At 37.7% G+C, this 8848-nt stretch overlaps 1 pseudogene; it reads right to left on the minus strand.

Moving 5' to 3' along the window:
- Positions 1 to 1892: 1892 nt before the first annotated feature.
- LOC145537607 (heat shock transcription factor, Y-linked-like) lies at positions 1893 to 4606 on the minus strand (annotated as a pseudogene).
- Positions 4607 to 8848: the final 4242 nt, after the last annotated feature.

The raw sequence follows: 8848 nt of genomic DNA on the forward strand, positions 1-8848 counted from the left end.
CTCTCTAAAGTATAGTGTTCTCCGCTGAGTTTAATGAAAGTTTTCAGTGAAAGAAAAAGCGTGTGCTGTTTGGACACCTCCCTGATCTACACAAATAGTCCACAGCTTTCACTCTGCATTAGCCCCAAACATGAGAACGGTGAACTTAACTTGGTGTTGTCCTATATGGGTTACCATACCAAAACAGGGCCATGACTTGATATGGCCACCACTGTCTAAAGAAATGGCCACAAAGTGGAGATTGCCAAGATTTCTAGGTAGTGTTCATGACAGACTGGGGAGTCCAACTGTCAGACACTCTGTTCATCTTACTTCATTGTGAACTATATGAAGGATCAGCCATTGATTTTGATCTTTCCTTACTCCATGACTTTTCTAGAGAATTAAAATGAATGATTCTTTTTCGTTTGTTTGTTTTTTCATAAATATCTCTGTAACTACTACTGAATTTTAGGGAACTGGGGCCTGAAACAACATGACTAGTATGGGTTCTTATAGACTGTAAACTTCATGAGAGCAGCAATCATTTTATAATTTGAATTCCCACATTTGACATTCATGAACATATAAGATATATATTTATCAACCGGGAAAAGATTCTCAGTAAGTAGGAAAGGTCAATTATGATAATAGTGCAGGTTATAGGATGTTGTTGAGTAATGTATATAGCATTTGATTCGTGATTATATTTCTTTGTTGATAATTCAGTAAGTACACATTTTAGCTGATGTGAAAGATACGTAAAGAAAAGAGGGTAGACCCAAAACACATTGAAGACCTGATATCTCTGCTCACCTTGGTAGGAGGGTGAACAGAGGTCCCTTCCAACCCCAAGAAAGAGTTGAGGCAAAGTTTTGAGGAGAAGGGGCTTAGCACGTCTGAAAGCAGTGTGTGTGATTGTAGCTCCAGAAGCACGGTGTAAGAGGATGATACTGAAACTACTATGGAAAACAAATATCATGTCTTCAAAGAACTTGTTAACCATCCTGAGGTGCTGCAATCACCACAGGGATTTGTTTTGTCTCTGAGGGAACAGATAAGCAAAATCTAAATAAGCATTAGGAAATATAGGGTGGAATCATGGTGGCAGGAAATAAAGGTACGCCTTAAGGAGAGCAGAGCTAAAATGACCCTATACAGTACCACTTGTAAAATACCTATCTTGTGCTGGCCATGGTCCAGTCACTGATTATGTCCTGTAATCTTTGGTATCCCAGTGATGGTATAATGGTTATCCTAACTTTGGACATGCTACAATATCTATATTTTCCAATATGAAATGAATTTCTATAATGAAGACAATCTCCTGTCTAATGTCTTAAGACTCTGCTGCTGCTAAGTCACTTCAGTTGTGTCCAACTCTGTGCGACCCTATGGACAGCAGCCCACCAGGAGCCTCTTTCCACGGAATTCTCCAGGCAAGAATACTGGAGCGGGGCGCCATTTCCTTCTCTATCTTAAGACTCTACCGATACCTAATAGAATATCATGTAACTGTGAATGCACTAAGGTACGTACTGTGTAGATGTGCTTTTTTTTGATTTTATTTGTATGTCTTCCTTCACCCGTACCATCCTCATTTAGACACCCATTCATTTCAGCAGGGTTGATTTCCCAAATCACTTTACATCCATTACCTCTTTTCCCTTTGTTCTCATTTTCTTGCTTAGAAACAATAGATTAGGTGCCATTTACCTAGGATGCCTAACGGAGGTTTTCTTGAACTGAAGAGTTTATAAAAGAGTGCAGAAAAATAGCCAGACATTGAAATAAAGCCTTAATTTACTCTTCATTGTTTCAAAATAGAAAACAAAACTGTGAAGATGAACGTGTAATTTTATTGTTCAAATACAAGAATTGTAGGTATTTGTTGACATCTCCCAACGTAAATTTTAATCTCCATTCGGTTCCATAAGCTGATACTTATTTGGTAGGTCAGTTTTAATTAGCATGGTTTTCACATAAGGAATATCGTGGATGAATTGACTTGAAAGAGAGGAGGTGGGTGTAAAAGCGATCGTTGGCACTGGGGACCTTGAGTTGCCTCTCTGTTGCTGGTTAGAAAGAGGACTGTCATGGGCTGACATATCGCTATACCTGTCTGGAAATGTAGAAGGCTCCACCATCAGCCCAAAAGAACTGCTGCATAATGGAGATACGATGTGGTTCTGAGAACTAGATGTAGCGGTAGTAGCAAAGTTCTCAACGTGGCCATTTACTTGAGTAAAGTGCTATGGGAGTGCCAATTAAAAATGCTCAACTGGTTTACAACAGCAGGTTGATCTACCACATTCTGCTCTGTTTGTCTCACTGACATTGATGGGGAAGGAAAGTCACACGGAGATAGGGCGCTTGTTTTAGGGACTATCTGGCTGGTATAAGTCTTTTGTGGGAAAGGCACACTTAAACTGGTGGAAGCTGAAAATAGACTCTCTCCACTAGTTTCAGCATGAAAACCAGAGTTACGATCATATATGTTGACCCTTGCTTTAGCATGCTTCTTCTGGTAATCGGGAACTAATGAAGATTTCGGAAACACATTGCTAATCCCAACTCTTCTTTTTTTATATATAAATTTATTTATTTTAGTTGGGGGCTAATTACTTTACAATATTGTAATAGTTTTTGCCATACATTGACATGAATCAGCCATGGGTTTACATGTGTTCCCCTTCCTGGACCCCCCACCCACCTCCCTCCCCATCCCATCCTTCTGGATCATCCCATTGCCCCGGCCCTGAGCCCTTGTCACATGCATCGAACATGGATATGATAATATACATGTTTCAATGCTATTCTCCCAGAACGTCCCACCCTCACCTTCTCCCTCAGAGTCCATAAAATTGTTCCATGCATCTGTGTCTCTTATTCTGTCTCACATATAGGGTTATCGTTACCATCTTTCAAATTCCATATATATGCATTAGTATACTGTATTGGTGTTTTTCTTTCTGGCTTACTTCACTCTGTATAATGGGCTCCAGTTTCATCCATCTCAGTAGAACCGATTCAAATGTATTTTTTTTAATGGCTGAGTAATATTCCATTGTGTATATGTACCACAGCTTCCTTATCCATTCGTCTGCTGATGGACATCTAGGTTGCTTCCATGTCCTGGCTATTGTAAACAGTGCTGCGATGAACATTGGGGTACACGCGTCTCTTTCAATTCTGGTTTCCTCGGTGTATATGCCCAGCAGTGGGATTGCTGGGTCATATGGCAGTTGTATTCCCAGTTTTTTAAGGAATCTCCACACTGTTCTCCATAGTGGCTGTACTAGTTTGCATTCCCACAATCAAAAAATGGGCCAAAGAACTAAACAGACATTTCTCCAAAGAAGACATACAGATGGCTAACAAACACATGAAAAGATGCTCAACATCACTCATTATTAGAGAAATGCAAATCAAAACCACAATGAGGTATCATTTCACACCAATCAGAATGGCTGCTATCCAAAAGTCTACAAGCAATAAATGCTGGAGAGGGTGTGGAGAAAAGGGAACCCTCTTGCACTGTTGGTGGGAATGCAAACTAGTACAGCCAATATGGAGAACAGTGTGGAGATTCCTTAAAAAACTGGGAATACAACTCTTCTTTTCATTCTTCCTAAAAGTTCGGGATAACCTCTTTTGAAATTTGGATTATGGTAGATCTGTAACTAAATTCAAAGGATACATTTATTTAGTTTTTTATAAACCAGGGTAAAACTGACAAGCAAAGTTAAAGTATAAAAATATATTCCTTTAATGATGCCAATTAAATAGAATCAAAGAAAACCCCTCCATTAGTAGTTTTAACACCTTACATGTTAGAAACAACTATACTCCTCAACTAAAAAATATGTTGTATATATACAGTAAATACCACTTAAGGTACCTTGAGGACATGTATCCGATTTCAACTTGCTAGGAGAGTATATTAAATATCAAATATTTTAACCTCCAGCTGTTCTCAACTTCAAAAAATAAAACGTGTTCAACAATCTGCTATCTCAAATTTAAATTCGGTTTTAGCTACATATGTGAACATGCTTTCTAAGTCACATGACTTAAACTTATATATTGACAGTAAGTGGAAATTTTGGCTTACCTTGCTCAAAACAGAGACATTGTTTTCTTCTTCCAGAAAGTCAGGTAGTGAAGCAGATCTTTGAAAAGTTTGTCGCTTTTTACTAAACCCATAAAGGTTAAGCTGACGAACTAAACTTTTCATACTATCAGTTTCAAATATTCTGAAAGGGGCCTTTCTTTCCAAGACTCCTTTCTTGAAGAGTTCTTCATTGATCACTATAGAAGTGCCACTCTCATCCCACCAAACAGATTCAAACTGATCACTTTCAACTATAGTCCAGAGTTTTTGAGCAAAATTGAGTGAAAGAAAATCATTCAACTCATTTGTTTTAGAGACAGAAAATGTGTAGCGTGGCCTTTTTATCCTAAATCCCTCAGACAAAGCCTGAAAAGCATATTCTTCAATCATAGATCTCAAAACTGAGTCCCCAGTAAGTGTGTAATCACACGAAGAAGATCTAATGGAGGTTTTGGAACCACTTGATACATCTTTACGAGGCACATCTTGAATTTCTGAAGGAATATGTGCCATCTCAGAGAAATCTTTCTCCAGATACTTTTCTCATTTGTCTGACTTTACACACGCCAACTTCAAATGCTGCTTGGCTGGCGTACAGAGATAAACTCTCTAGGCCATCAGCATGGTTCTCAAAGTCAAAAAGCTGTGACATCACAAAGTCACTGATCTTCTAGCAATTGAAGGCCAATGTTCAACCAGTGTTTACTTCTACATCAACTTAAAATAAAGGCTGCTTGCATAAATAGTAACCAAAAACAGGAAACCTGCAAAATGTCATTCCTAAAGAATTTTTACACAGAAAAATCACATCAATAAGTCTACTTGGTTCCTGAAATAAAAGTGATTGATCACCCTTCTAGACACATATTCTTAACATTCAGGACTGTTACCAAACCAAACATGGGTCTGCTCGCTTCTATGCAATAAAGTCAATCAACTGACTGTGGGTTTCAGTGAAAGCAAGTGTAGTGTTTATTTTATGACCATGCACAGAAGTGTTTATATTATGCAGAGTAAAATAGTCAGGCACGGAAATAAAGACTCATTTTACTCTTAATTATTTCAAAATAAAAATTGGCCCAATGAAGATGAATTTGTACCTTTATTCTTCAAATAAGAGAATTGTAGGAATTTGTTGACATCTCCCAACATTAATTTTACACTTTGATATCCTCCGTAATCTGACACCTATTTGGTAGATCAGTTGTATTAGGACCGTTTTCAAATAATGAAGATGATTGATGAGTGGATCTTGAAAGAGAAGCAGCAGATGTATCAGGGATCTTTGACACTGGGAAAACTAAATTGCCTGACTGTTGTAGTTTAGGAAAAGGACGGTCATGGGCTGACATATTACCATACCAATCTGGAAAGGTAGAAGGCTCCACCCTCAGCCCAAACTAACTGTTCTGTAATGGACATAAGTTGTGGTATGGAGAAACAGAAGTAGACATAGCTGCAAAATTTTCACTGGAGCCATTTGATTTAGCACAGCTGCTATGTGAAATCCCATGACAAATGCTCAACCTAGATTGTGGGATGGGGAGGGAGATGGGAGGTTATTCCCAAAGGGAGGGGATATATGTGACTCTGGTTGATTTATTTTGAATTCTGACAGAATACAGCAAAATGCTGTAAAGCAATTACTCTTCAATTAAAACAACAACAACAACTAAAGCAGCTGCAAATTGATGTATCACAGTATGCTCCTGTGGTCTCACTGATATTCATGATGGAGAAGAGAAATCATTTCAAGTTAGGGCACTTGTTTCAGCAGCTATCTGGATGGTAGAAGGCTTTCGTATGAATGGCACACTTCAACTTGTGCAGGCTGGAAATACACTCTGTCCTCAAGTTTCAGGATGAAAGTCAGAGTTGTGATCATCCACATTACCCCTTGCTTTAACATGCTTCTTCTTATAACCTCGGACTATAGAAGATACTGTAGAGACATTTTTATTCCCAACTCTTCTTTTCATTCTTCAACAAATGCTAAAGGATCTTCTCTAGGCAGGAAACACAGAAAGGTTGTATAAACTCGAACCCAAAACAGCAAAGCAAATGGCAACAGGATCATTCTTATCAATAGTTACCTTAAATGCAAATGGGTCGAATGCCCCAAACGAAAGACAAAGACTAGCTGAATGGACACACAAACAAGACCACTGTTTATGTTGTCTACAACAGACCCACCTCCAAACAAGGGGCACATACAGACTGAAAGTGAAGGGCTGGAAAAAAGGTATTCCAAGCAAATTGAGACCAGAAGAAAGCAGGAGTAGCAATACACATATCAGACAAAATAGACTTTAAAATAAAGCCTGTGAAAAGAGACAAAGAAGGACACTACATAATGATCAAAACATCAATCCGAGAAGAAGATATAATGATTATAAATTCACATGCACCCAACATAGGAGAACCACAATATGTAAGGCAAAGGCTAACAAGCAGGAAAGGGGAAACTAATGATAACACAGTCATAGTGGAAGACTTTACTACCCCACTCACATCTATGGATAGATCAAGTCAACAGAAAATTAACAAGGAAATACAAACTTTAAATGATACAATGGACCGGTTAGACATAATTGATATCGATATGACATTTCACCACAAAACAATGGGTTTCACCTTTTTCTCAAGTACATATGGAAACCTCTCCAGGACTGATCACATCCTCGGCCATAAGTGCAACCTTGGTAGATTCAAAAAACCTTGCAATCATTCCAAGCATATTTTCTGACAACAGTGCAGTGAGACTAGATGTCAACTGCAAGAGAACACTATTTAAAATTCAAACATATGAAGGCTGAATACCACGCTGCTAAATAACCAACAAGTCACAGAGGAAATCCAAAAAGATATCAAAACATGCATAGAAACGAATGAAAATGAAAACACAACAACCCAAAACCTATGGGACGCTATAGAATGAGTGCAAAGGCGAAGGTTCATAGCAAAAGTGGCTTCCCTCAAGAAAGAAGAACCAAGTCAAATAAATAACCTAACTCTACACCTAAAGCAACTAGAGAAGGAAGAATTGAAGAACCCCAGGGTTAGTAGAAGGAAAGAAATCATATAATAGAGCAGAAATAAATGTAAAAGAAACAAAAGAGACCAGAGCAAAAATCAACAAAGCTAAAAGATGGTTCTTTGAGAAGATATATAAAATTGACAAGCCATTAGCCGGACTCATCAAGAAACAAAGGGAGAAGAATCAACTCAACAAAATTAGAAATGAAAATGGAGAGATCACAACAGACAACACAGAAATACAAAGGATTTTAAGACACTACTATCAACCACTATATGCCAATAAAATGGACAACTTGCAAGAAGTAGGCAAATTCTGAGAAAAGTACAACTTCTGAAAACTGAACCAGGAAGAAAAAGAAAATCTTAACACACCCATCACAAGCACGGAAATTGAAAGTGTAATCAGTAATCTTCCAGCAAACAGAAGCCCAGGACCAGACGGCTGCACAGCTGGATTCTACCAAAAAGTGAGAGAAGAGATAATACCTGTCATACTCAAATGCTTCCAGGAAATTGCAGAGGAAGGGAAACTCCCAAACTCATTCTATGAGGCCACCATCACCCTAATACCAAAACCAGACAAAGATGCCACGAAAATAAATAAATAAATAAATATAACCACAGGGCAATATCACTGATGAACATAGACACAAAAACCCTTAACAAAATTCTAGCAAGCAGAATCCAACAACATATTAAAATGATCATACATCATGATCAAGTGGGCTTTATCCCAGGGATGCAAGGATTCTTCAATATCCACAAACTAATCAACATAATACACCACATTAAGAAATTGAAAGATAAAAATCATGTGATTATCTTAATAGATGCAGAGAAACCCTTGGACAAAATTCAACATCCATTTATCATCAAAACCCTCCAGAAAGCAGGCATTGGAGGAACAAATCTCAACAGAATAAAAGATATACACGACAAACCCACAGCAAACATTATCCCCAATGGTGAAAAATTGAAAGCAATGCCCCTAAAGTAAGGATCAGTACAATGGTGCCCACTCTCACCACTACTATTCAACATAGTTTTGGGAGTTTGGCCACAGCGATCAGAGCAGAAAAAGAAATAAAAGGAACCCAGATTGGAAAAGTAGAAGTAAAACACTCACTGTTTGCAGATGCCATGATCCTCTACAGAGAAAATCCTAAACACTCCACCAGAAAATTACTACAGCTAATCAATGAATATAGTAAAGTTGCAGGATACAAAATGAACACACAGAAATCCTTTGCATTCCTAAACACTAACAAGGAGAATACTGAAAGAAAAATTAAAGAAAGAATTCCATTCACCACTCCAATGAAAACAATAAAATACTGAGGAATATATCTACCTAAAGAAACAAAAGATCTATCTATCTATCTATCTATCTATATAAATATATATATATATATATAAAACTATAAAACACTGGTGAAAGAAATCAAACAGGACACAAATAGATGGAGAAATATACCGTGTTCATGGATTGAAAGAATCAATATATTGAAAATGAGTATCCTACCCAAAGCAAACTATAGATTCAATGCAATCCCTATCAAGCTACCAACGGTATTTTTCAGGGAACTAGAAGAAATAATTCCACAATTTGTATGGAATTACAAAAAACCTCGAATAGCCAAAGCAATCTTGAGAAAGAAGAATGGATCTGGAGGAATCACCCTGCCTGATTTCAGGCTATACTACAAAGCTACAGTC

Source organism: Giraffa tippelskirchi, chromosome Y (assembly GCF_054371585.1).
Source record: "Giraffa tippelskirchi isolate mGirTip1 chromosome Y, T2T-mGirTip1v1.2.pri, whole genome shotgun sequence".
NCBI lineage: Eukaryota > Metazoa > Chordata > Mammalia > Artiodactyla > Giraffidae > Giraffa > Giraffa tippelskirchi.